This window comes from Mirounga leonina, unplaced genomic scaffold (genome assembly GCF_011800145.1).
Source record: "Mirounga leonina isolate KUSES-001 unplaced genomic scaffold, KU_Mleo_1.0 Mir_96, whole genome shotgun sequence".
Taxonomy (NCBI): Eukaryota; Metazoa; Chordata; class Mammalia; order Carnivora; family Phocidae; genus Mirounga; species Mirounga leonina.
Window position 1 is genome coordinate 1774101 of NW_023270871.1, and position 26399 is coordinate 1800499.

The 26399-nt window shown below is 39.4% G+C and overlaps 2 pseudogenes; both read right to left on the minus strand.

Annotated features, from left to right (window-relative positions):
- Positions 1-2285: 2285 nt before the first annotated feature.
- LOC118006373 lies at positions 2286-8034 on the minus strand (annotated as a pseudogene).
- Positions 8035-8553: 519 nt separating this feature from the next.
- On the minus strand, positions 8554-26399 carry LOC118006374 (annotated as a pseudogene).

Genomic DNA, 26399 nt, shown 5'->3' on the forward strand with positions numbered 1-26399 from the left:
AGCCAGCTACATTGCATCTCTCTGGCCATTCTTCCATGGTCACATCTCTCTCTCTGCCTCTCCTCTCCTTCAACTATAAAGGGTCTTTGTGACTGCATCGGGCCCGCCTGATAACCCACGGTAATCTCCTTATTTTAAGGTTTGCTGATTAGCAATCTGAATTCCATTTGCAATCTTAATCACCTTTGCCATGTAGCATAACATATTTACCTGTTCCAGGTATTAGGACATGGACATTTGCGGGGAGCCATTATTCTGCCTGTATCGCACAGAACTCTTTTTTCCTCCTTCTTCCTTGCCTAGAGCACATATATTCTGGCTCCAGCTACAGAAAGCACATAGCACCCATGAAGAAACCTTTTGATGGAAGCAACCGGCAAGAGTGGCTGGCCAGAAAGGAAAGAGGGGACTGGGGAACTGTGGACATTAGGGAACTGCCATTCTAGTCCCACATTTCCAACCTCCAGCCATCTTTCATGTGAGAAGGAAATAGACCCTTCATATGGTTAAGCCACTATTTTTTGAACTTCTATGACTACTAGTCAATTTAATTTCTAGTGATACATAACATATAGGAAGGTCCATTGCTATGAAATGAAAAGGGGATGGAATTCTTTTCCTGAATCAAAATAGTCTTAGAAATCACCACATATCCTGCTGCTTGACTCACAAAAACATATTAAGGCTAAGTACAAATTTCATGGTCCCGTTTGACTTTCTCATAACCCTATTTTAGAAAGCAGGTGTCATGGAAAGATTTCATGAAAGTAGAAACTGTAGAACAACCGGTAGGTCCTATGTGTAGTCAGCAGAGATGGTGCTCCCCGACGGAGAGGATACTGTATCTGCAGTGGAGTTCTAAGAGGGAAGATTGTGGGAGGGAGGATCTGCACATGTTTAGGGGGCCACTTTCTGGAACTTTGAAGAGAACTCAGAAGAAGAGGCAATTTGGGTTTCTCTTACTCAGTTCTGGCTACTATATCAAAATACCATAAATCTGGTGGCCTATAAACAAGAGAAATTTGGGGCATCTGGGTGGCTCAGTTGGTTAAGCATCTGCCTTCAGCTCAGGTCATGATCCCAGGATCCTGGGATCAAGCCCTGCATCAGGCTCCCTGCTCAATGGGGAGTCTGCTTCTCCCTCTCCCTCTGCCCTCATCTCATGATCTCTCTCTCTCACACACACACTCTCTCTCTCAAATAAATAAAGTCTTTAAATTTAAAAAAATTTAAAAAACAAAAGAAATTTATTTCTCACAGTTTTGGAGGCTGGGTAGTCTGAGATCAGTGTGCCAACATGGCTGGCTTTGGGTGAGGACTCTTCCTGGCTTGTAGACAGCTGACTTCTCATTTTATCCTCACATGATAGGAAGGGAACTAGGGACACCTGGGTAGCTCAGTCAGTTAAGCGTCTGCCTTTGGCTCAGGTCACAATCCCCGCATCCTGGGATCGAGTCCTGCATCGGGCTCCTTGCTCAGAGGGGAGCCTGCTTCTTCCTCTGCTTCCCACTCCCCCTGCTTGTGCTCTCTCTCTTGCTCCCTCTCTGACAAATGAATAAATAAAATCTTTAAAAAAAATAAAAAAATAAAAATAAAATAAGAAAAGAAAGGGAACTAGCTAGTTCTCTGGCCTCTTCCTATAAGGGCACTAATATTCACGGGGGCTCTATCCTCATTACTTAATTGCCTCTCAAAGGCCCCACCCCCAAATACCATCATATTGGGGTATGGTTTTCAACATATGAAATTAGGGAAAACATTCAGTCCATTGCAGTCCCAGAAGCAGACGCTGAGACAAGGACTTGAGTACAAGTAGTTTATTTGGAAAATGCTTGGGAACACTGGTGTGGAAATGGGAAACTGATACAGAGAAGGGAAGTCAGTCAATAAAGGGTGACTCAATAAGCCAGTTACCATACTTTAATTTCATAGGAAAACTGCAAAACAGTGCAAAAGACATGACTGAGAATTATCCCACAAGAGAGAAAAGGGAATTGGGCTATTTACATGCTAAATCTCAAGAACCATTGGTTGAGGGTTGCTCCCAAGGGTGTTAATTAATTGGAACTTCCAGACTGTCTTATACATGGGAAGCATAGCCTACCACAGTTATGGGGAAAGGATCGCTCATGCTTATAGTTGCATATACTGACCTCTGGCACTTGTAAAAGCACGCTGGAAAGTCCAGAGCATGAAGCAGGATTTGATAGCATCTACTACAGGAATGGAAGCAAGAGTGGCAGGAAGAGACTGAGAAAGTGGCTGAATCAGGAGACTGGAATCACTGGAGCATAGTGCCTAGGAGAGAATAGTGATGAGCTAGGGACAAAGTTTTAAATCTGAAAAGTAGGTCAAATTACACATGGGCAGAAACACAGCATAGTCCCAGCTATTCAGTAAGCCAAGAAGCCAAAGAGTTCTGGCAAGAAAATGTTAATAGACAAAGAAGCATCCATGGGTGATATATGCAACTAATGAATCATTGAATACTACATCAGAAACTAATGTACTATACAGTGGCTAACTGAACAACAACAACAAAGAAAAACAGGTTGTGCTAATATAAACAAGAGGAGTTGATGTCAATTGGAGCCAGGGTAGTGGAAGACCAGCATGGTCTATGCTAGTGTGAGACATACCAAGAACCAGTGACTTCCCAACACACCCAGCCCTAGGATGTATCCATGTCACATCTGTTTCAGCTTCCTGGCCCCACACAGCCTGACCATGCCTAGCAGCTTCCTACACAGCCAAATGGTACACAAGGTGACCACTAGCAGGAACAAGAAGACATCAAGAAGGTACTGCTCATGCCACGGCTGCTGGAAGGCATGGGACTTGAGGTGTGCCGCACCCCCTGTCTGGAGGATCTGGTCTATCCAGCCCACCAGCTGCTGGGTGGGTGTCAGGGGGTGGGAGCACCTGATGATGCTGGTGGCCATTGCTGCTGATTTGTACCTGTTGGCAGACACACACACACACACACACAAGCACACACAATATACATATATATAAATATACATCTCTGTGTGTATATATATATAGAGAGAGAGACAGTTTGGAGAAATGTCAAAAATCAAATGTTAAATATTCAGATGACTCAGGCTAAAGTTAATTCTGATCACCATAGAATGAACTTCTGAAGAATTCCCAAGTAGGGCTTTTCTTGAAATTCTCATGTCCTAAATGAAATTAGGTGATTAAAAAATAAGTTTTAAATTAACAGATCCTTTAGGTTATAAATTCTAGAACAACAAACAATTCTATAAAACTTGAATTATGATATAATAAAATCTCTATTACTCTTCCTTATTTTCTATATTTAAATTCTTATAAATTTTAAATGGAAGACACCTAAATTTTTGGTCTAATAAACTGTAAAAAAGGAGTTACAATTTACTGAAATGGAGATTTGATGAGCAGATTTAGGGGTGTTGGGAGCAGTCCAAAGTTGATATCTGGTCATGTTAAGTTTGAGATGCTTACCTGACAGCAAAGAAGAGATGTCAGTTAGGAAGGTAAAATGATATACTGCCATTAGCAGAAAGGTTTGGGCTGTAGTTATCCATTTAGGAATTAACATTAGTCTACAGAGAGGATTTCAAACCATAAGACTGGACAAGCATCCCAAGAGTGAAGTGCGGATTAGAAATTAGATGAGGGCGCCTGGGTGGCTCAGTTGGTTAAGTGACTGCCTTCGGCTCAGGTCATGATCCTGGAGTCCCGGAATCGAGTCCCGCATCGGGCTCCCTGCTCTGCGGGGAGTCTGCTTCTCCCTCTGACCCTCCTCCCTCTCATGCTCTCTGTATCTCATTCTCTCTGTCTCAAATAAATAAATAAAATCTTTAAAAAAAAAAAAAAAAGAAAGAAATTGGATGAGATCCAAACACCAGACCTTGATCTGGAACCCGAGCACATCTGGAGGTGTGGTGTTGAAGAGGCATCAGCCATAGAGATTGAAAAGGAGCAGCCAGTGAGGGGTGAGAACTAAGACTGTGGTGTCTGGGACCATGTGAAGGAATGTTTAAGGTGGGGCAGTCATCAGTTGACATAAATGATGCTGGTAGGATAGGTAAGGTAAGAACTGAGAAGTGGGCATGGGCTTTGGCAGCATAGATGCTACTGGTGACCTGCGTGAGAGCAGTTTTGTGGAGTGATTAGGAAAATACAATCAGGCTGTCAGGCTTGTTGGGGGCCCATGTCAGGCCTATGGTCATGAATTTAAGTTGCAACTGGTCAGGGTGGTTGTGAGTTTCCTCTTTCTGGGGAGGCAGGCTCATAGTAGTAAAGAGGACCACAGGAAAGTGATAGTCAAGGCATCTCAGAGGAAGAAAGCCCATTGCTTCTGAACTGCCCAGATGTGTCTTCAAACCAGAGAGTCACCCTGATACACAAATGACTGAATCCAAATATCTTGATTCGCAATACAGTCTGCACCATTTAATTTATTTATTTGCAAATATTAACTGCCTGCCAGGAAGGGAGCTAGATGCTAAAGTGTCCTAGGGAATGCTGGTACTGCCTTTCATTAGGTGTCATGCTGAACATCATCCAAGAATTACTTCAGGTATGGAATGATTCCTCCACAAGCAGCAGTTCTCGGCCTTTCTGGGTATTAGGTCCCATTAACAATCTGATGAACATCATAAAAACACACTCTAGGAAATGTATATATGCAAACACATACCATTCACAATTTTACATTTCTAGGGGTTCATGAGGCCTAGGAGCCTAACTACGTTGCTTGGGCCAAGAACCCCTGATATAGAGGACTAATATTTAGTTACTCTTTACTTGTTCAACAATTACTTATGCAGTGCCTACTGTGTGCAAAGCAGTGAGAGAGGCCATGATAAACGAGAAAGATATGACCCTACTCTCATGAAGCTTACATGCTAGTTGGAGGAAAGAGTCAATAAACTAATAAACAGAATAATTACAAAGTATGACACATTTTGTGAAGGAAATTATATGGAATAACTGGCATTGATCAGAGAAGGCCTCTCTGAAGAGGTGACATTGGAGCTAAATGGAAAGAATGTTCCAGAACAGCTAAGGGCAAAGACCTCTAGAGGAAAGAATGATGTGTTTGAAGAAGTAAAAGGACACCCGGGTACCTGGCTAGAATTGTACATTAACCATCTCAAGAGAAACAAAAACTCTAAAAAGAGAAACTTTTGGGGCACCTGGGTGGCTCAGTTGGTTGAGCGACTGCCTTCGGCTCAGGTCATGATCCTGGAGTCCCGGGACCAAGTCCCACATCAGGCTCCCTGCTCAGCGGGGAGTCTGCTTCTCTCTCTGACCCTCCCCCACTCATGCTCTATCTCATTCTCTCTCTCTTAAATAAATAAATAAAATCTTTAAAAAAAAAAGAGAGAAACTTTTGTAAGTTACTTCTAAATACAGAAAGTTCTTCCTTCATCTGCCTTCAATTTGCCTTATTGAAATATAAGACTCATTTCTTTAACTTGGTATTCAGTAAAAATAGGTCAGCTGGTATCTTAGCTTAGCTGAGTTTTAGCTTATATGGGGTAAAAAAAAAAAAAAAAAAAAAAAACTTCCAGCCATTTCCCCTAGTGCTACCCTAAGGGCTACATACATATCTCTTGTCTCCCATGACTTGTTTCATCTTTAGAGCTAGGGTCTCCCCCTTGAGCTGCTCTATCAGAATGGAGACACCTAGGTCTTTGGCTTCTACTTGGAGTAGGTCTCCAGGCTGGTCTGTGAAGAGAAGAAACCCCACCATGGGCACACCATGGTTGATACATTCCATCACACTTTTCTACCCTCCATGAGTGACAAATAGGTGGAGGCTGGGGTGAGCTTGGACAAAGAAGAAAGACAGAAAGGTGATGCTGGAGAAAGAATTTGGGGAATCTGGAAAAGCAGCAATGTCAGGGAAACACACAGGGGATTCTAGAGGTATTTGGGAACAATTTAAAGAGTCCATTACCTGGAAGACACTCTATAAGCACCCTCAGAAACATGGGTCTAACACCTGAACTAGAGTCCAGCTAAAGCTAAGAATGCAGAGAGAGCACTAAGTTCAGCATATACCACCATTCATCCATTTATTCCTTCATTGTCTCTCTACATCATTTTAAAGCTGGGATTATGCCTTATACCTTAACACTGCCTGTCCCTGCCATACTGCTTCTCTCTTATTTGGAGTAAAATAAAATGTTGACGAGGAAGAGTTTATCTAGCTCAAGGACTTAGAAACTGTTAAAGTGCTTTTGGAAAATGCAATTTGTGGTCTCTACCACAGGCTACTGAAATATATTTGCAGGGACAGAATCAAAAACTTGTATCTCCAATTCACTGAGTGATTCTGATCCAATCTGCAGCTATACACATGAAGCGTCCCCAGAATGCAGCACTGGACAGAGAGAAACCTCCTTGAAGATGCGGTAAGACATCTCAGACAGGACAATGAGGAATTGTCTCACATTAGAAAGACACCATGGCACCCAGGTCTCTCACACTCCTCGTGAGAAGGAACTGGATACTTCCTTCCTGCTCTGCATAGTTATGTCTCAGAACATTTGTAGGCACTTCTTGGAAGGTGTTTGATCCTGATCACCTACCAATTACAAGAGGCCACAGTAACCCCACTTGAATATCACTAGCGCCTACAGATAACCGGTCTGGGTTACAGATGGATGAAGTGACCCCAAAGTGCCAATCTCTTCTGGTGCTTTGACTTTTGCTAACAGATGCTTTCCTTTTCAAGGATGGTGGAGTGCCCAGGCAGGGGTGACAGCGGCAATAAACCCTAAAGAAAAAGTAACTGGAGAGAGAGAAGGGCAGAACAGCTGCAGCCTGTAGAAGGAGGAAGTCCTTACCCATGAGGTCATTCTGAGGAAGCCAGTCCACAATTTGATCTCAAATTCTCAGTTTTTTGAAGGTTTCCGGTGACCTATGTGGGCTTTGCCACAAGGCAAGCTAAATTCATGGGTATTTTTGTCCTTCCCAACCTCCACTCTCTCCATACGGGTACACTTTTGAGAAGGCCTGTAATCTCTGCTCTCTCCTTTTTCTGGGCTTCCAGAGTCAACCACTACTCATGTGCTTCAGCTCATTCTTTTCCCCATGGTAGTGGCTGCTATAGGATAAGGGAGGACCTAATGAAAAAGATGATGATAAATCTCTCAAGAATGCATAGAAAACTATAAGCCAGACTGAAATGTAGAGCATCAAAAATAAAGAAGTAGGTGGATCTTTACCTCCCAGTTAACACTAGCCAAGGGGCATGTGTCTGGTTTTTCAGTCCTTGTTAACTGAGATGTAACAATAATAATAATAAAGACCCACTTAGTCATGCCCAGCATGTGTCAGACACTGCAATGGAACTCTTAAAAACATATATCCAATCCTCTCAACAATCCTGAGTGCTAAGATTATCCCTCTTTCACACCCCCAGAAACTGAGGCTTAGACACAGGCACTTGTTGGAGAGAATATATCAAATGAATGGCAGAACCAGGATTCAATTCAGATTGTGTCTGACTCTGAAGTCCAAGTTTTTTCTACTACACAACATCAAAATGGACTAACATTTGGAGAGAATGATGATTTTCATATATTTCTCTTAGAATATTCATGGATGGACTCATAGTGAAAATATATTTTAATTTGCTGGCTCACGTTGGGATTTAGCACAAACTGTGGAGGGAAAGAGTAAAAAATAGTGGTTGCCTCACAGTCAATCTTACAGATTCAAGTATTTAGTCTGTATAAATGCAGTTTGGGTGTTGTTGAAAATGCAAATTACCAGGATTCAAACCTAGAGATTCTGATTCACTAGGTCTAGGGTGAGGCCTAGAATCTACATTTTTTTTATAAGTATCTCAAGTGAACCTGACAAAGGTGAGCTAAGAACGACACTTTGATGAAGACTAATGCAAAGCATGACCTGCATATTCCTGAAGCATCAGTGCGGAAGGGTACAGCTCACTGGAGCTATCTACATATCCTGGGGCTGGGTTGGGAAAGGCTCTGACAAAGCAGCACATATAACTGATAAGATACCCATAGTAGAACACCAATTGTTTCAGAGCTCCCAGCTCCCATATATCTCCTCGTTTCTATGAAAAATGAAATATCTGGTTGTCAGATATGTGAAGTGAGCATTATTTGGATAAACACAATTTATCAAAACTGGCACTAGAAAAATGAGAAATTTTAAATAGCTTTAAGTAGCTTAATTTAAGTTTCAAAATTTTTTTACAAAAATTGAATTCAGAATTGAAACCTCTAGAAACATAACCTCATAAAATACAAGAAGAGAGTACAATTCCAATGGAGTTTTATGAGGCCAGCTTATCCTTTAAAATATTTTTAAATGGAATCCAGCAATATATAGAAACCAGTATGTCATGACCAATTCTTTTATCCGAGGATGCAAGGTTAATTTAACAGTCAAAAATTAATCATTATAATTCACCACAATAAAAGAGTAAAAAGGAAGTATCATATATGATCTCCTCAATAGATGCATAATAAATCTTTAACAAAATTCAATATCCTTTTATTATAAAAACTCTCAACGTGGCTAGGAATAGAAAGTAATTTCTTCAGTGTGATAAAAGGCATATGTTGAAAAAAATTCTTGATCTATAATCATACTTAATGGTAAAATATTGAACTCTTTCCACCTAAGACAGGAACAAAGCGGAGAGGTCTACTCTCACCACTTTTATTCAACATCATGGTATAAACTCTAGCTAGAACAATAAAACAAACAAAAAAATAAGTAAAAGAAATAATGATTGGAAAGGAAAAAGAAAATGTTGTTAGTTGTATGAGACACCATTGTCTATATAGAAAACCCTATGCATCAGGCTCTGCACTCAGCACAGTCTGCTTGAGATTCCTGCTCCCTCCCTCTCTCTCTCTCTCGCTGCCCCTCCCCCTGCTTGTTTTCTCTCTCTCTCTCTCAAATAAGTAAATAATATTTTTTTCTTAAAAAAAGAGTAATATTTTTTTCTTAAAAAAAAAAAACTACCTAGATTTAACCTTTGTCTGAGCAATTGCTATCTGTGCACTAAAGACACATCATGAGGGTGATTCCTCACATCCAAATGAGGCATAAAGGTTTTACTTACCTGAGTATTGGTTCAACAGGTTTGACCATTAAGCCTGCAATATAAAAGTGTTGGGAAGCAGGGGCCGGGCAAAATAAAGGCATAGTCAGAATTAACAAACCATAGCTCTGCTTTCAGTTAAAGATAAAATAGCGCTGGCCTAGGGCCTTCTGGGAAATGTTCCCTGATAGAGTCATCAAACAGCATGAATATACCATTCTCTCAAAGTCTAAATGAAGAACACCAGAGAGTTCGTCACTCGGCCCCAGAAATCCATGTGATCTGTCAGGGAGAGTAGAATGCTGGAACCTAAGACACAGGCTCAGGCAGCCCAAAATCATAATTCTAAATGTGTTGGTAAGGATGGTTACAAATGGCCTTCCAAGTTTTTCAACAACCAGGAAAGTGCAGTGATCTATAGCATCAACCACCACTAGGTTGAAACTCTCATTAAGGAGCCCATCATATCTGTCCTTCCTAACAAATGACCACACTGAGTTGCATCTAGAGCTTCATGACCTTTGAAATGTTTTAAATGAAATCCTGCAAAAAAGAAAGAAAAAGAAGAAAGAAAGAATGAAAGAAAGAAAGAAAGAAAGAAAGAAAGAAAGAAAGAAAGGAAGGAAGGAAGGAAGGAAGGAAGGAAGGAAGAAAGGAAGAAAGGAAGGAAGAAAGAAAGAAAGGAAGAAAGAAAGAAAGAAAGAAAGAAAAAAGAAAGAAAGAAAGAAAGAAAGAAAGAAAGAAAGAGAAAGAAAGAAAGAAAGAAAGAACGAAAGAAAGAAAGAAAGAAAGAAAGAAAGAAAGAAAGAAAGAAAGAAAGAAAGAAAGGAAAAGAAAGAGAAAAAAAGAAAGAAAAAGAAAGAAAGAAAAGAAAGAAAGAAAGGAGGGAGAGATATTCAATATTCATGGACGGTGTTAATCTTGAAACACATGAAAGAATCTTGGCACCAGAAGTGAATATTTAGAAAGCACTTTTGGTAATAACCTGTTCTATTGTTCTCTGCTGAGAACTTTCTGCTCTAGATGCTGGTCTTTTCATGATCTCTAAATCTACCATGTCATTTCCTTGTTTTTTTTTTCTTTGCTACAATTCTTTCTGAGGCTTAGAATATGCCTGTTTTCCTCCCTCTTCCTTTCTTCCCCTCATGGAAATCCTACCCATCTTTTGATGCTCTTCCTGCCCTGGGAGATGTTAACAGCTATAGCTGGTGCCCATGATCTCTCTCCACTGGCTAAATGCTGAAGCTCATCCATGATGCTCTGTATGACCTTCATTCATATGTGAACTTTGTTCTTGAATGTACATGTGTAGGATTTATTTTCCCGGGGCTATAAGCATCTTGATGTCAGGGTCCCATGAACATAAGTGAAAAAACAGCATTTTCCATTGGAGAAACCACTGTAGAAACTGTGTGCATGTGATATCTGCTGGTTTCTTGCTTTCAACTACTGGGCCAATGGATGCCTTCACACTCCACTGGCAACAAAACTTTCAAAAAGATCACTGTTGCTTGGGTTTCCCACTTAAGGGCCAGTGAATAAGGACTTTGAACTTTTATCTACCTCTAAGGGCCTCTTCTGTGGTACAAATTCTGAAAACCTTGCTGAAGATTAATGTCCTGTGTCAGCTTTTTTTTTTTTAAGATTTTATTTATTTATTTATTTGAAAGAGCGAGAATGAGAGAGAGAGAGAGAGAGCACATGAGAGGGGGGAGGGTCAGAGGGAGAAGCAAACTCCCCGCTGAGTAGGGAGCCCGATGTGGGACTTGATCCCGGGACTCGAGGATCATGACCTGAGCCGAAGGCAGTCGCCTAACCAACTGAGCCACCCAGGCGCTCCCTGTGTTAGCTTTTACTTGAGCATTTACTTTGTTTTATTGGGGATTCACTTACTTTTCTTCTAATAATGTTTAAACATTTGCTATGGTGATTCTGCACTGAATTCAGGATCCACAATTGGGCTGAAAAATGAGATTCCAACTAGGATACAGACTTATAAACTGAAGATCAGCCATCAGTTGCTTGATTTCCTTTTGCTAAAGTGAAGACCCACCACTTAAAGATTACCCTTAGGTGAGAGCCCTGCCCTATGCCCTCTGGTGAGTGGCGAAGGGAGAGATAGAAACATGGCTCCAGGGGCAAGGTCTCTACCCTGACTACGTGCTATAATTCCTAGGGAGCTTTACAAATATAGCTATGCCTGGACTTCACCATAAATAATTTACATAAGACTTCCTGAAAGTGGGCCCCAAACATAAGTATTGTTCAAAGTTCCTCAGGTGATTCTAATATGCAGCCAAGGTTGAGAAATACCATCCTGAGAGAGAGAGAGAGAAAGAGAGAGAGAGAAAGCAAATACACATTTATCCTAACATAAGGACACAGGGTATACCACTATTCATGTGTATTTAAATGGTTCAACTATTTTTTTAAAGATTTTATTTATTTATTTATTTGAGAGCAAGTGAGTGGTGGGAGGGGCAAAGGGGTTGGGAGAGGGGGAGAGAGAGAATCTCAAGCAGATTCTGCGCTAAGCACTGAGCCTGATGTGGGGCTCAATTTCACAACTCTGAGATCATGACTTGAGCTGAAACCAAGAGGCAGACCCTTAACCAACTGAGCCACCCAGGTGCCCCTGGTTCAACTATTTTTTTTTTAATTTGTTCAGGAGAAAGAAGAAGATAGAATGAACTAATGTTGGGACAAATTTGTTAAAAGTTATGTTTCAATGAAGAAAATTATTTCTCTGAGGATAACTTCTGATCATTATTGGGGGCAAGAGAGAGGAAGATGTTTTGTCATTTCAGCAGAGTGCAATGGGCAGGGCAGGCTTCTTCCAAAAGGACACAAGATTATGAGGAGAAAATAAATGGGACCAAACGGCAGTCAGTTTAGTAAGTTTAACAAGGGTGTTCTGATTGGATCGGGGAGTGGGGGTGGCAGACAGACCACTACTTTAAGCCAGAGAGGAAGCCAAGGAGGCTTCTTGAATTCAATGATCAAATCAGGATAATTTTCCTAATTATATCTGGGGCAATATCAAAGGTTTCAATAACTGTAAAAAGCTAGTCAAATAAGATGTAACTTACAATCTGACCTAGTCTTTTTATAAATCTTGACCTTTCAGTAATAAATGTTTACCTTCTGCCTACTATGTACTATACACTATGATAGATTCTGTGGATCTAGTTCTATGCAAGGAAAACATGACCTTTCCCCTGATGGAGCTTACAGTTTGACAGGGGAAGCAGATGTCTAGCAAATCATTACAGGTAAAAAATTATCAGTGTGTTAAGTGTTTCAAAAGAAAGAGCTAGGCATTATGAAAGTGTACAAACAACCTAGTTAGCTTAGCAATTAGTACAGTGATTCTCTCTGTGTGCTACCACCAATTCCACATACATCAGTAGGGATACATTTTTAAAATTAAGCATTTAAAAAAATGTTTAAAGGGGCACCTGGCTGGCTCAGTTGGTAGAGCATGTGACTCTTGATCTCAGTGTCATGAGTTCAAGCCCCATGTTGGGTGTGGAGCCTATTTAAAAAAAAAAAATTAAGGTAACATATGGAATAGTTTTGAAAAATTCAAGACATCTGGTATAAATTTTTGGAAATTATCACATGAAAATATAAACATTAACTTAATACCAGAGAGAAAAGACTTGCAGAAACACAGTGCTAGGCCCTATAGGTCACACTCTGAAAGTGTTAAATCTAGTTGGAGGATGGGAGAACAGAGGGAAGACTTGGGGATTTTTTTTTTTTTTTTTTTGGTTTTCCAATAGCTTTCATTCTCTGCTCTGTCTCTAACCCCTTCGTTACCTGGCACATATTAAGTCCCCAATAAATCTTTTTTAATGAAAAAGAGAAAGCACAAAAGTAAATGTTAAGTCAGTCATAGAGAGAAGCTTAGAGGAAGAAATGAGGTAAATAAAACAGATTTTATGGAGGAGGCATTATTTAAGAAACACCTTGACTAGTGAGTCACATCTTTTCTCAGAAATAAGGGAGGAGCAAGGGCATCCTACTTAACACAGACAGCATGATTTTTCTCTCTATGCTTTCATACTTCAGATGAGTACTTCCTTGTCATTTTGAGATTCAGGTGAGTGGAATTTCCAAGAGTCAGTCTCATGACTTACCATCTGCAAGGCTAAAAGTGAGTCTTAAATAGCCAAGTTCCAGTTCTACAATGAATGAATCTTAATGGCCGTCTTCAAGTTCTGCAAAAATCAATCTTTGTAAGTGACCCCATCAACAGAAAATTTATGAAAAGAGAAAGAAGTGAAATTGAGTGACTGTGACTTTATCCAACAATGAAATGGTGAGCTGTCCATCACTGTCCCTAAGCTGAAGAGATTGAAGGCAAGGAGAGAAGTAGGAGAATTTCATAAGGTGAGATTCACCCCAATTTCTAAGGGTAATATCTATTCATTCAGCCTTGGAAGCTGAACAAGCTGGGAATGTCTCTAAGACTGTCTGAAGTGATCAGTTCAGAGATTATTATAATAATTGCTTTATTTTTGTTTAAAAAAAAACAAAACAAAACAACTACTACCTCCCAAGCAAAGCTTCCTTTAAAAGGAGATCAAAATTTTTCTTGAATTCCTGTTTATATTCTTCAGGAGGAGACCAACTGACAATTTGGTATTTTTTTCTCCTTTTTAAAATCAAAGAGACAGAAGAGAAAAACTAATCAAATATATCACACACCTAGATTAAAAAAAAATATTAAGAGACCCAATTTTAGTTCTTTCCCTTATTTATAACTCAGATTTTTTTCATTTTCTTTTTTTTGTTTGTTTTTTTGTTTGTTTGTTTGTTTTTTTAAAGATTTTATTTATTTGACAGAGAGAGACACAGCAAGAGAGGGAACACAAGCAGGGGGAGTGGGAGAGGGAGAAGCAGGCTTCCCGCTGCGCAGGGAGCCCGATGTGGAGCTCAATCTCAGAATTCTGGGATCATGACCTGAGCCGAAGGCAGACGCCCAATGACTGAGCCACCCAGGCGCCCCCATTTTCTGTTCTCTTTAATAACATCTCTATTGAGTTATAATTCACCTAACCCAAATTTATTCTTTAAAAGTATACAATTTAGTGGGTTTTAGGATATCTGCAGAGTTGTGCAGCCAACACCACAATCAATTTTAGAACATTTCCTCACCCTCAAAAGACAATTAGTAGTCACTCTCATTGTTCTCATACTTTCATTTAGTTCTTTAGACACAACTGCCATTAGTTCTTTGAATACATTTTTAATCACTGGCTTAAAGTGGCAGGATATAAAATCAATGCACAGAAATCAGTTGCATTTCTATACACCAACAATGAGATGGAAGGAAGAGAAATTAAGGAGTCAATCCCATTTACAATTGCACCCAAAACCATAAGTAACCTAGGAATAAATCTAACCAAAGAGGCAAAGGATCTGTAATCAGAAAACTATAGAATACTCATGAAAGAAATTGAGGAAGACACAAAGAAATGGAAAAACGTTCCATGCTCATAGACTGGAAGAACAAATATTGTTAAAATGTTTATGCTACATAGAGCAATCTACACATTCAATGCAATCCCTATCAAAATACCATCAATTTTTTTTCACAGAACTGGAACAAATAATCCTAAAATTTGTGTGGAACTGGAAAAGACCCCAAATAGCCAAAGGAATGTTGAAAAAGAAAACCAAAGCTGGTGGCATCACAATTTTGGATTTCAAGCTCTATTACAAAGCTGTCATCATCAAGACAGTATGGTACTGGCATAAAAACAGACACATAGATCAATGGAACAGAATAGAGAGCCCAGAAATGGACCCTCAACTTTATGGTCAACTAATTTTCGACAAAGCAGGAAAGAATGTCCAATGGAAAAAAGACAGTCTCTTCAACAAATGGTGTTGAGAAAATTGGGCAGCCACATGCAGAAGAAGGAAACTGGACCATTTCCTTACACCATACACAAAAATAGACTCAAAATGGATGAAAGACCTAAATGTGAGATAGGAATCCATCAAAATCCTTGAGGAGAACACAGGCAGCAACCTCTTCAACCTCGGCTGCAGCAACTTCTTGCTAGACACATCTCCAAAGGCAAGGGAAGCAAGGGCAAAAATGAACTACTGGGACTCAATCAAGATAAAAAGCTTTTGCACAGCACAGGAAACAGTCGACAAAACCAAAAGACAACCTACAGAATGGGAGAAGATATTTGCAAATGACATATCAGATCAAGGGCTAGTATACAAAATCTATAAAGAACTTATCAAACTCAACACCCAAAGAACAAAGAATCCAATCAAGAAATGGGCAGAAGACATGAACAGACATTTTTCCAAAGAAGACATCCAAATGGCCAACAGACACATGAAAAAGTGCTCAACATCGCTCAGCATCAGGGAAATCCAAATCAAAACCTCAAAGAGATACCACCTCACACGTCAGAATGGCTAAAATTAACAAATCAGGAAAGGACAGATATTGGTGAGGATGCAGAGAAAGGGGAACCCTCCTACACTGTTGGTGGGAATGCAAGCTGGTGTAGCCACTCTGGAAAACAATATGGAGGTTCCTCAGAAAGTTGAAAATAGAGCTACCCTATGACCCAGCGATTGCACTACTGGGTATTTACCCCAAAGATACAAACGTAGTGATCTGAGGAGGCACCTGTACCCCAATGTTTATAGCAGCAATGTCCACAATAGCCAAACTATGCAAAGAGCCAAGATGTCCATTGACAGATGAATGGATAAAGAAGATGTGGTACACACACACACACACACACACAGAGGAATATTACGCAGCCATCAAAAAATGAAATCTTGCCATTTGCAATGACATGGATGGAACTAGAGGGTATTATGCTAAGCGAAATAAGTCAATCAGAGAAAGACAATTATCATATGACCTCACTGATATGTGGAATTTAAGAAACAATGCAGAGGATCACAGGGGAAGAGAGGAAAAAATGAAACAAGATGAAACCAGAGAGGGAGGCAAAACATAAGACTCCTTTTTTTTTTTAAACACTCAATAAATGTTATTTATTATTCTATTAATTTGACAATTATTGAGGATTATTATTTTTTTAGTCTTGATATTTATTTATTTATTTATTTATTTATTTATTTATTTATTTTTTGGTGTTGAGTTGTATTAGGTGGTTTTTTTTTTTTTTAATTTTATTGTTATGTTAGTCACCATACAATACATCATTGGTTTTTGATGTGGTGATCCACGATCCATTGTTTTCATATAACACCCAGTGCTCCATGCAGTACGTGCGCTCCTTAAAACCCATCACCAGGCTAACCAATGCCCCCTTCCCCCTCCCCTCTAAAACCCTGTTTGTTTCTCAGAGTCCATAGTCTCTCATGGTTCATGTCTCCCTCCAATTCCCCCCCATTTTTCCCTTCCTTCTCCTAATGTCCTCCATGCTATTCCTTATGTCCCACAAATAAGTGAAACCATATGATAATTGACTTTCTCTGCTTGACTTATTTCACTTAGCATAATCTCCTCCAGTCCCATCCATGTTGATGTAAAAGTTGGGTATTCATCCTTTCTGATGGCTGAGTAATATTCCATTGTAGATATGGACCACATCTTCTTCATCCATTCATCTGTTGAAGGGCATCTCAGCTCTTTCCACAGTTTGGCTATTGCGGACATTGCTGCTATGAACATTGGGGTGCATATGGCCCTTCTTTTCACTACATCTGTGTCTTTGCGGTAAATACCCAGGAGTGCAATTGCTGGGTCATAGGGTAGCTCTATTTTTAAATTTTTGAGGAACCTCCACACTGTTTTCCAAAGTGGCTGTACCAACTTGCATTCCCACCAACAGTGTAAGAGAGTTCCCCTTTCTCCACAACCTCTCCAATATTTGTTGTTTCTTTTCCTGTCCATTTTTGCCATTCTAACTGGTGTAAGGTGGTATCTCAATGTGGTTTTGATTTGAATTTCCCTGATGGCTAATGATGATGAACATTTTTTCAGGTGTCTGTTAGCCATTTGTATGTCTTCTTCAGAGAAGTGTCTTTTCATATCTTCTGCCCACTTTTTGACTTGATTATTTGTTTTGTGGGTGTTGAGTTTGAGAAGTTCTTTATAGATCTTGGATACCAGCCCTTTATCTGAGGTGTCATTTGCAAATATCTTCTCCCATTCTGTGGGTTGCCTCTTTGTTTTGTTGACTGTTTCCTTTCCTATGCAGAAGCTTTTTATCTTGATGAAGTCCCGAAAGTTCATTTTTGCTTTTGTTTCACTAGCTTTTGGAGATGTATCTTGAAAGAAGTTGCTGTGGGCGATGTCAAAGAGGTTACTGCCTATGTTCTCCTCTAGGATTTTGATGGATTCCTGCCTTACATTGAGGTCTTTCATCCACTTTGAGTTTATCTTTGTGAATGGTGTTAGAGAATGGTTGAGTTTCATTCTTCTGCATGTGGCTGTCCAATTTCCCCAGCATCATTTATTGAAGAGACTGTCTTTTTTCCATTGCATATTTTTTCCTGCTTTGTCGAATATTATTTGACCATAGGGTTGAGGGTCCATATCTGGGTTCTCTATTCTGTTCCTTTGGTCTATATGTCTGTTTTTGTGCCAGTACCATGCTGTCTTGGTGATCACAGCTTTGTAATATAGCTTGAAATTGGGCAACGTGATGCCCCCAGCTTTGTTTTTCTTTTTCAACATTTCCTTGGTGATTCGGGGTCTTTTCTGATTCCATACAAATTGTAGGATTGTTTGTTCCAGCACTTTGAAAAATGTCATTAGAATTTTGATCGGGTTGGCATTGAAGGTATAGATTGCTCTGGGTAGCATAGACATTTTCACAATGTTTATTCTTCTGATCCATGAGCATGGAATATTTTTCCATCTTTTTGTGTCTTCTTCAATTTCTTTCATCAGTGTTTTGTAGTTCCTAGAGTATAGATCCTTTACCTCTTTGGTTAGGTTTATTCCAAGGTATCTTATGGTTTTTGGTGCTATTGTAAATGGAATCATTTCTCTAATTTCTCTTTCTACAGTTGCATTGTTAGTGTATAAGAAAGCAACTGATTTCTGTGCATTGATTTTGTATCCTGCCACATTACTGAATTGCTGTATGGGTTCTAGTAATTTGGGGGTGGAGTCTTTTGGGTTTTCCACATAAAGTATCATGTCATCTGTGAAAAGAGAGAGTTTGACTTCTTCTTTGCCAATGAATATCTTTTATTTCTTTTTGTTGTCTGATTGCTGTTGCTAGGACTTCTAGTACTATGTTGAACAACAGTGGTGAGAGTGGGCACCCTTGATGTGTTCCTGATCTTAAGGGAAAGGTTCTCAGCTTTTCCCCATTGAGGATGATATTCGCCGTGGGTTTTTCATAGATGGATTTTATGAACTTGAGGAATGTTCCCTCTATCCCTATACTCTGGAGAGTTTTAATCAGGAAAGGATGTTGTACTTTGTCAAATGCTTTTTCTGCATCAATTGAGAGGACCATATGGTTCTTCTCCCTCCTCTTATTAATGTGTTCTATTACATCAATTGATTTGCGAATGTTGAACCACCCTTGCATCCCGGGCATAAATCCCACTTGGTCGTGGTGGATGATCCTTTTAATGTATTGTTGGATCCTATTACCTAGGATTTTGTTGAGGATTTTGGAATCCATATTCATCAGGGATATCGGTCTGAAATTCTCCTTTTTGATGGGGTCTTTGCCTGGTTTGGGGATTAAGGTGATGCTGGCCTCATAGAACGAGTTTGGAAGTTTTCCTTCTGTTTCTATTTTTTGAAACAGCTTCAGTAGAAAAGGTATTATTTCTTCCTTGAATGTTTGGTAGAATTCCCCAGGGAATTCATCAGACCCTGGACTCTTGTTTTTTGGGAGGTTTTTGATCACTGCTTCAATCTCGTTACTGGTTATTGGCCTATTCAGGTTGTCAATTTCTTCCTGTTTCAGTCTTGGCAGCTTGTAGGTTTCCAGGAAGGCCTCCATTTCATCCAGATTGCTCAATTTATTGGCATATAGTTGTTGATAATAATTTCTAATAATTGGTTCTATTTCCTTGGTGTTAGTCATGATCTCTCACCTTTCATTCATAATTTTATTAATTTGGGCTCCTTTCTCTTTTCTTTTGGATAAGTGTGGCCAGTGGTTATCAATCTTATTAATTCTTTCAAAGAACCAACTTCTAGTTTCGTTGATCTGATCTACTGTGTTTCTGGTTTCTAATTCATTGATTTCTGCTCTAATTTTAATTATTTCTCTTCTAATGCGTGACTTAGGCATCGTTTGTTGCTTTTTCTCTAGTTCTTTAAGGTGTAGAGTTAGTTGGTGAATTCGGGATTTTTCTATTTTTTTGAGTGAGGCTTGGATGGCTATGTATTTCCCCCTTAGGACTGCCTTTGCAGTATCCCATAGGTTTTGGACTGATGTGTTTTCATTCTCATTGATTTCCATGAATTGTTTAAGTTCTTCTTTGATTCCCTGGTTGACCCAAACATTCTTGAGCAGAGTGGTCTTTAGCTTCCAAGTGTTTGAATTTCTGCCAAATGTTTTCTTGTGATTGAGTTCCAGTTTTAGAGCACTGTGGTCTGAGAATATGCAGGGAATAATCTCAATCTTTTGGTATCGGTTGAGACCTGATTTGTGACCCAGTATATGGTCTATTCTGGAGAAAGTTCCATGTGCACTCGAGAAGAATGAGTATTCTGTTGTTTTAGGGTGGAATGTTCTGTAAATATCTATGAGGTCCATCTGGTCCAATGTATCATTCAAAGCTCTTGTTTCCTTGTTGATTTTCTGCTTAGATGATCTGTCCATTGCTGAGAGTGGAGTATTGAGGTCTCCTACAATTAACATATTGTTATCAATATGACTCTTTATTTTGGCTAACAGTTGGCTTATGTAGATGGCTGCTCCCATGTTGGGGGCATAGATATTTACAATCGTTAGATCTTCTTGTTGGATAGACCCTTTAAGAATGATATAGTGTCCTTCTGGGTCCCTAATTACAGACTTTAGTTTAAAATCTAATTTGTCTGATATAAGAATTGCTACCCCAGCTTTCTTTTGAGGTCTGCTGGCATGAAAGATGGATCTCCATCCCTTTACTTTCAGTCTGGATGTATCTTTAGGTTCAAAATGAGTCTCTTGTAGACAGCATATGGATGGGTCCTGTCTTTTTATCCAATCTGCAACCCTGTGCCATTTTATGGGAGCGTTTAGGCCGTTCACATTGAGAATGATTATTGAAAGATATGAATTAATTGTCATCATGTTGCCTGTGAAGACGTTGTTTTTATAGATTGTCCCTGTAAATTTCTCTTGTAGATCACTCTTGGGGTCTTCTTTTATAGAACCCCCTTAATATTTCTTGCAGGGCTGGCTTAGTGGTCACATATTCTTTCAACTTCTGCCGGTCGTGGAAGCTCTGCATCTCTCCATCCATTCTAAATGAAAGCCTTGCCGGATAAAGTATTCTTGGCTGCATGTTCTTCTCATTTAGTACTCTGAATATGTCTTGCCAGGCCTTTCTGGCTTGCCAGGTCTCTGTGGATAGGTCTGACGTTATTCTGATGTTCCTCCCTCTGTACGTAAGGAATCTCTTCCCCCTAACTGCCCTTAAGATGGTTTCCTTGGTTCTAAGATTTGCAAGTTTTACTATTACATGCCGGGGTGTTGGCCTGTTTTCCTTGATCTTAGGAGGGGTCCTCTCTGCCTCTAGGACTCGAATGTTTGTTTCATTCCCCAGAGAGGGAAGTTCTCAGCTACGATTTGCTCAAATACATCTTCTAGCCCTCTCTCTCTCTCCACTCCCTCTGGGATTCCAATTATTCTGACATTGGAACGCCTCATGGTGTCACTTATTTCTCTGATTCTATTTTCATGGATTCTGAGTTGTTTTTCCCTGGCCTCCTCTTTTCCTTTTTTATCTATTATACTGTCTTCCAGATCGCTTATTCTCTCTTCTGTCTCAGTTACCCTAGCTGTTAGATTATCTAGATTGGATTGGATCTCATTGATAGCATTTTTAAGTTCTGCCAATTCCCCTTTTATTTCTGCCCTTAGAGACTCTATGTTGCCATTAATTGAGTTCTCCATTCTAGCCATTGTCTTCGCAATTGCTAGCCTGAATTCCATCTCCGACATCTTGGTTATGTCTGCATCCATTTGTAAATCTGCAGCATAAGTCATAATCTCTGAGTCTTTTCTGTTTGGGGGCTCCTCCTCCTAGTCATTCTGTTGATGGCTGCTTGAGGGAATGTATAGAGTCGAAATTATTGACCAGAACCCAAGCAAGATGCACCTGTTTTCTCGGGACCTTAGGGTTGCCGGCCTCTTGTTTTCCCAGCCTGTCTTCTGGGGGAGGGGCCTGCCTCGCTGTTACTCAGGCAACCCTGTTTGGGCGGAGTTGCCCTGCGCCCCTGTGGCGGGGGATGGGCTCAGTGGGAATCAGTCTTTGGGGTTTTTGTTCTCTGGCACCTTTCCCTGGTGGCTTTCCGCGTCTCTTCCACGAGTCAGAGCAGAAGAGACCGTTTCCAACCCTCTGCCTTGGAGCAGAGAGACCGCAGGCTATTCTTCAGTGAGCTCTCCAGGCCACACCGTCTCCATTTCTGTCCGTGCTGCTATAAACTGCAGTGTCCTGGGTTGTGGCCCCTTCGTAGCGCCCCCAGTCCTGCCTCCAGGTCCGGGCACATCTCTGCCCCTTGTGCTTCTAAAACCGCCAGCTGCTCCCAGTTCACGCGCGCGACTCCGCCACTTGGGGTTTCCACCCCCGGGGGTTGCAGTTCACCGGCGGGACACTGCGCACCGGGTTTCCGTCTCGGAGGCTGCAGTTCGCGTGCGTGGGACCCTTGCTCCGGGTTTCTGTCGGGGGGGCTGCGGTTCGCGTGTGCGCGACCCCGCCGGTCTGGTCCTCCACCACGGGGGCTGCCCTAAAGTCCTTTCCCAACGCTATCGGTCTGCGAGTCTGTGCCCATCCACAGCGCGCGAGGCTGTCACTCACTGGCGGTGTAGGATCCCCACGGCCAGGCTCCCTCCCGCTGCCATTTATCCTCCGATATCTGCCCGCAGGATCACGGCTCTCCGCTTCGTACCTCAAAACCAACTGCCTGCGATATTCTGTTTGTAGAGATCCAGATCTTCTTACATCTCAGGCTGGTTTCGTGGGTGCTCAGGGTGGTCTGGTAGATATCCAGCTCAATTCGGGGGACCAGTTGAAATAGGGTCCCCTACTCCTCCGCCATCTTTCCCCCTCCTCAAACCATAAGACTCTTAATCTCAGGAAACAAACTGAGGGTTGCTGGAGGGGAGGGGGGCTGAGGGCTGGGGAGACTGGGTGATGGACATTGTTGAGGGTATGTGTTGTGGTGAGCACTGTGTGTTGTGTAAGACTAATGAATCACAGACCTGTACCCCTGAAACAAGTAATATATGTTAATAATTTAAAATAATAATAAAATAAAATAAAAAACAACAGCAACAAAAGTCTGTCTAGTAAAGCCACTGTCTGGGCTTCCTCAAAGACTATTTTTATTGACTGCTTCATCTATGTTGTTGCATAGCTGCAATTAATTCATCTTCATTTAGTTTTTCATGTATATATCCATCATGTTGGATAAATAAATCTATTGTTTATTGAACTGTTTGTGGTTGAGGCTATTATGAATAATGCTGTTATGAACATTCTTCTTATATGTCTTCTTGTCCACATAAACACATTTTTGTGTGATATATACTCATTGCCAAGCCCAAAGTCACCTATTTTTCTGTTATCGTCTAGAAGTTTTATAGTTTTGTGTTATAGTTTCAGGTTTATGATTCATTTTAAGTTAATTTTTATGAAAGGTGTAGTGAGCAGTGTCTTAGATTCCTTTTTTTTTTTTTTCCCTTTTGGCATTTGGCTGTTCAGTTGTTCAAGCATCATTTGTTGAAAAGACTATCCTTTCTCCATTGAATTGCCTTTGTTCCTTTGTCAAAGATAGTTGACTATGTGTGGTCTATTTCTGGGCTTTCTATTCTGTTTCAGTGATCTGTCTACTCTTGTCAATCTCACAATGTTTTGATTATGCAGTTGTATAGTAAGATTTGAAGTGTCAATTCTCTTTGTTATTCTCCCTCAATATTGTGTTAGCTCTTCTGGGTCTTTGGCTTTGCCATATAAACGTTGGAATGTTTGTCAATATCCACAAAATAACTTATTGGAATTTTGATTGGGATTGCATTGACCCTATAGATCAAGTTGGGAAGAACTGATATCTTGACAGTGTTGAGTCTTTCTGTGAACATAGAATCTCTCCATTTATTTGGTTCTTTAATTTCTTTCATCAGTTTTGTAATACGTTTTATACATATATATGTATAGATAGATCGATAGATCATATATATAGTTAAGTTTATACCTAAGTATTTCACTGTTGGAGGTGCTAATATAAATGGTATTGTGTTTTTAATTTCAAATTTCACTTGTCCATTGGTTATATGGGAAAGTGATTGACTTTTGTATATTAATCTTGTATCCTGCAACCTTAGTATAATCATGTATTCCAAGAGGTTTTTTGGTCAATTCCTTTAGATTTTCTACAGAGACAATCACGTCATCTGCTAACAAAGACAGTTTTAATTCTTCCTTCCAAATCTGTATATCTTTTATTTCCTTTTCTTGCCTTAAATTGCATTAGCTAGGACTAATATAAATGGTATTGTGTTTTTAATTTCAAACTTCAATTGTTTTTGGTATAAAGGAAAGCAACTCTGTTTTCTTAGCCTGGTTAGGATTTAATCAATTTTATTGATATTTTTAAGCACCCAGCTTTTGGTTTTGCTGATTTTATTGTTTTCCTGCTTTAAATTTCATCGATTTCTAATTTTTGTAACAATTACTTGTTTTAATTATAAACACTGGATAAAGTAATGTAGAACCTAAAGTACACGTATTTAATTATCTTAAAATATTTTGTTTGTAATGTAATGTTACTAATGTAATATAATATTAGTGGTAATATATTTGTAAGGAACAAAGAAAGCTTCAGGCTCCTTAGGAGTTTAATCTCAAAGATGGTATGAAATGAAACACATAATCAGCAAAATTCTTAGGAACTTGTAGAAATGTACTTTATTTCATGCAAAGCCACATAATTTCCTCTATTTTAATAGCTAGTCAAATAAACATTTCAAAAAATTCATTACATCACAATAAGTTAAAATACTACAAAGCAATCGCAAATCCACGAGTTTGTCAAAACCAAACCGAGAGAACATTATGCATAGATAAGGCCAAAGATGCTAACTTACTTATAGGTAGCACTTTGCAGCTTTTTCCAAATACATATTTGAAAATGTAGTGAGAATCTGCAGAGAAAAATAGTTAAATCTACAACCCATTGGTCAGATACGAAAACATTTGTCATTACATATCAGGTAGTAATGGCTGATTAAAGATAAATTTGGCATCATGCAGCAAAGATGAACATAATGAACATTTAGAAAAATTATGATCAGATGCACATTTGAAAAGACTTATCTTCTATTTCACCTAATCCACTGAATTAGATAAATAACAAGTACTTTACTAATGCAACAGAGAAATTAGGCTTTTGGTATACTTTGCTTGGGTAGTGGTATATATAAAAAGACACTGAAGGGGGGAAGGAATATTTCAAATTCACACTGGACTACTAAACTTTGGAATATTGCCCTAAGGAAACACGATGTGGGCAGAACTTATGTGAGAACGATTTTTAAACTGCTTAAAAGCACTACAATTAGTTACAAAAACATTTTACAGAAATTAAATACCAGAAAATAACATCAATATTAGAGCTCTTTTTTCAATACTATAATTTATAAATATTTATTAGATTACAGTAATTTAAAAGACATGTCCACATGTTTTCTACCTTCTAAAATGAGAAAAATCCTTCAAGCTGTTTTCAAAGTATGGACAAAAATAAATCCATTGGATTGCTTTTAATAAAATAAATACAAGTCTCTCCCCTACAACTTGGTGTACTAAATAGGGAAGATGCTAGCCAGCATTCTTTTGAGAAATTCAGCTCTAAGTGACTAGGTTGATATGATTTATATCAGTAATATTGACTCAAAATGGTGTTGTGCAGTCAGATTAATAAATTATTACTTTACCCTACATATGTCTGCCATAGTAAACCACTCTTTCTACTCTTTTGCACTAAATACAGAAGAAAAAAAAAAAAACTCCTTTTATAAAATGATTTGAGATCAAGATACCCACTAAAGAAAAGATTTTCAGGAGAAAAAAGTTAATTCTCTCCAGGGAGTATGTTAAAAACAAATGTCTTTTAGGATATCAATGAGAAGAGGAACGTGCCAATATTCTTGCTTCATTAACAAATTAAAAATTATAGCAAGTCTTCAATCAACCTCAATGGACAAATCTTTTGACAATGATAATGAAATTTTAGGAGGACCAGGCTGAGTGTGAAAGGAATTAGAGGTGAGGTTATGTCCCCATTGATGGGATTAAGGATGGGGTAGGGCTAGGGCCTGCTCTGCTGGGCAAGATGATTCATAGGGCCTAGTCTGCAGGAGTTGGGATAGGGGATCACACGGCTTGGTCTTCTAGCTCTCTGAGCAGGAAAAAGTCCATTGGGAAAAAGAACCCTACATGGAGGGAATTCATATTTTAGAAGGCCTCCTGTAACCCTCTTTCTTGTATTGTTCTAACCTCTCCTAATGAAAACTTTGACAACAATGTAGGGTATTTATGAATTCCTTTTCATAAAAAGGTATCTCAAGTTTCTTAATCTTTCTGCTTTTCTGTTTGTTTTTAACAATCACTGTTTTTGGAAATCCATTTTTATGCCAAAACATGACACTGAGAGTAATTCATTTTAATGAAGTGCCCTCTTTAGTGACCTAAAGACAAGACACCAAGCCAGCATACATCACATTTACATTCAGATGTTGCTTAGTTGTCTAGAAAAATCTGTTTCACTACTTTAGGTGCAATACTGCTATTCAAGTAGTGGGATGTGAAATCAGAACTAGTTCCTTTTGAGTGTACTGATCATCAGAAACAGCTGTGTACGCAAAACAAAAAAAATCTGTCAGCACGTTAAAAGTCATGCTGTAAAGACAGGCTTCAGAAAGGAAGGAGGATATAAAAGCAATGAGGAAGGAAGAAAAGAAAGGAAAGATAAAACTCGAAATCCATTTACTCCTTAACATTTAGAATTTAATGCAATATGATCCATTACATTTTGGAGATTCAAGTATGTTAAGATTTTTCAGGGACATGTTTTGCCTCTAGTGCAAACATACTTATCCTTGTGATTTTCAGGCAT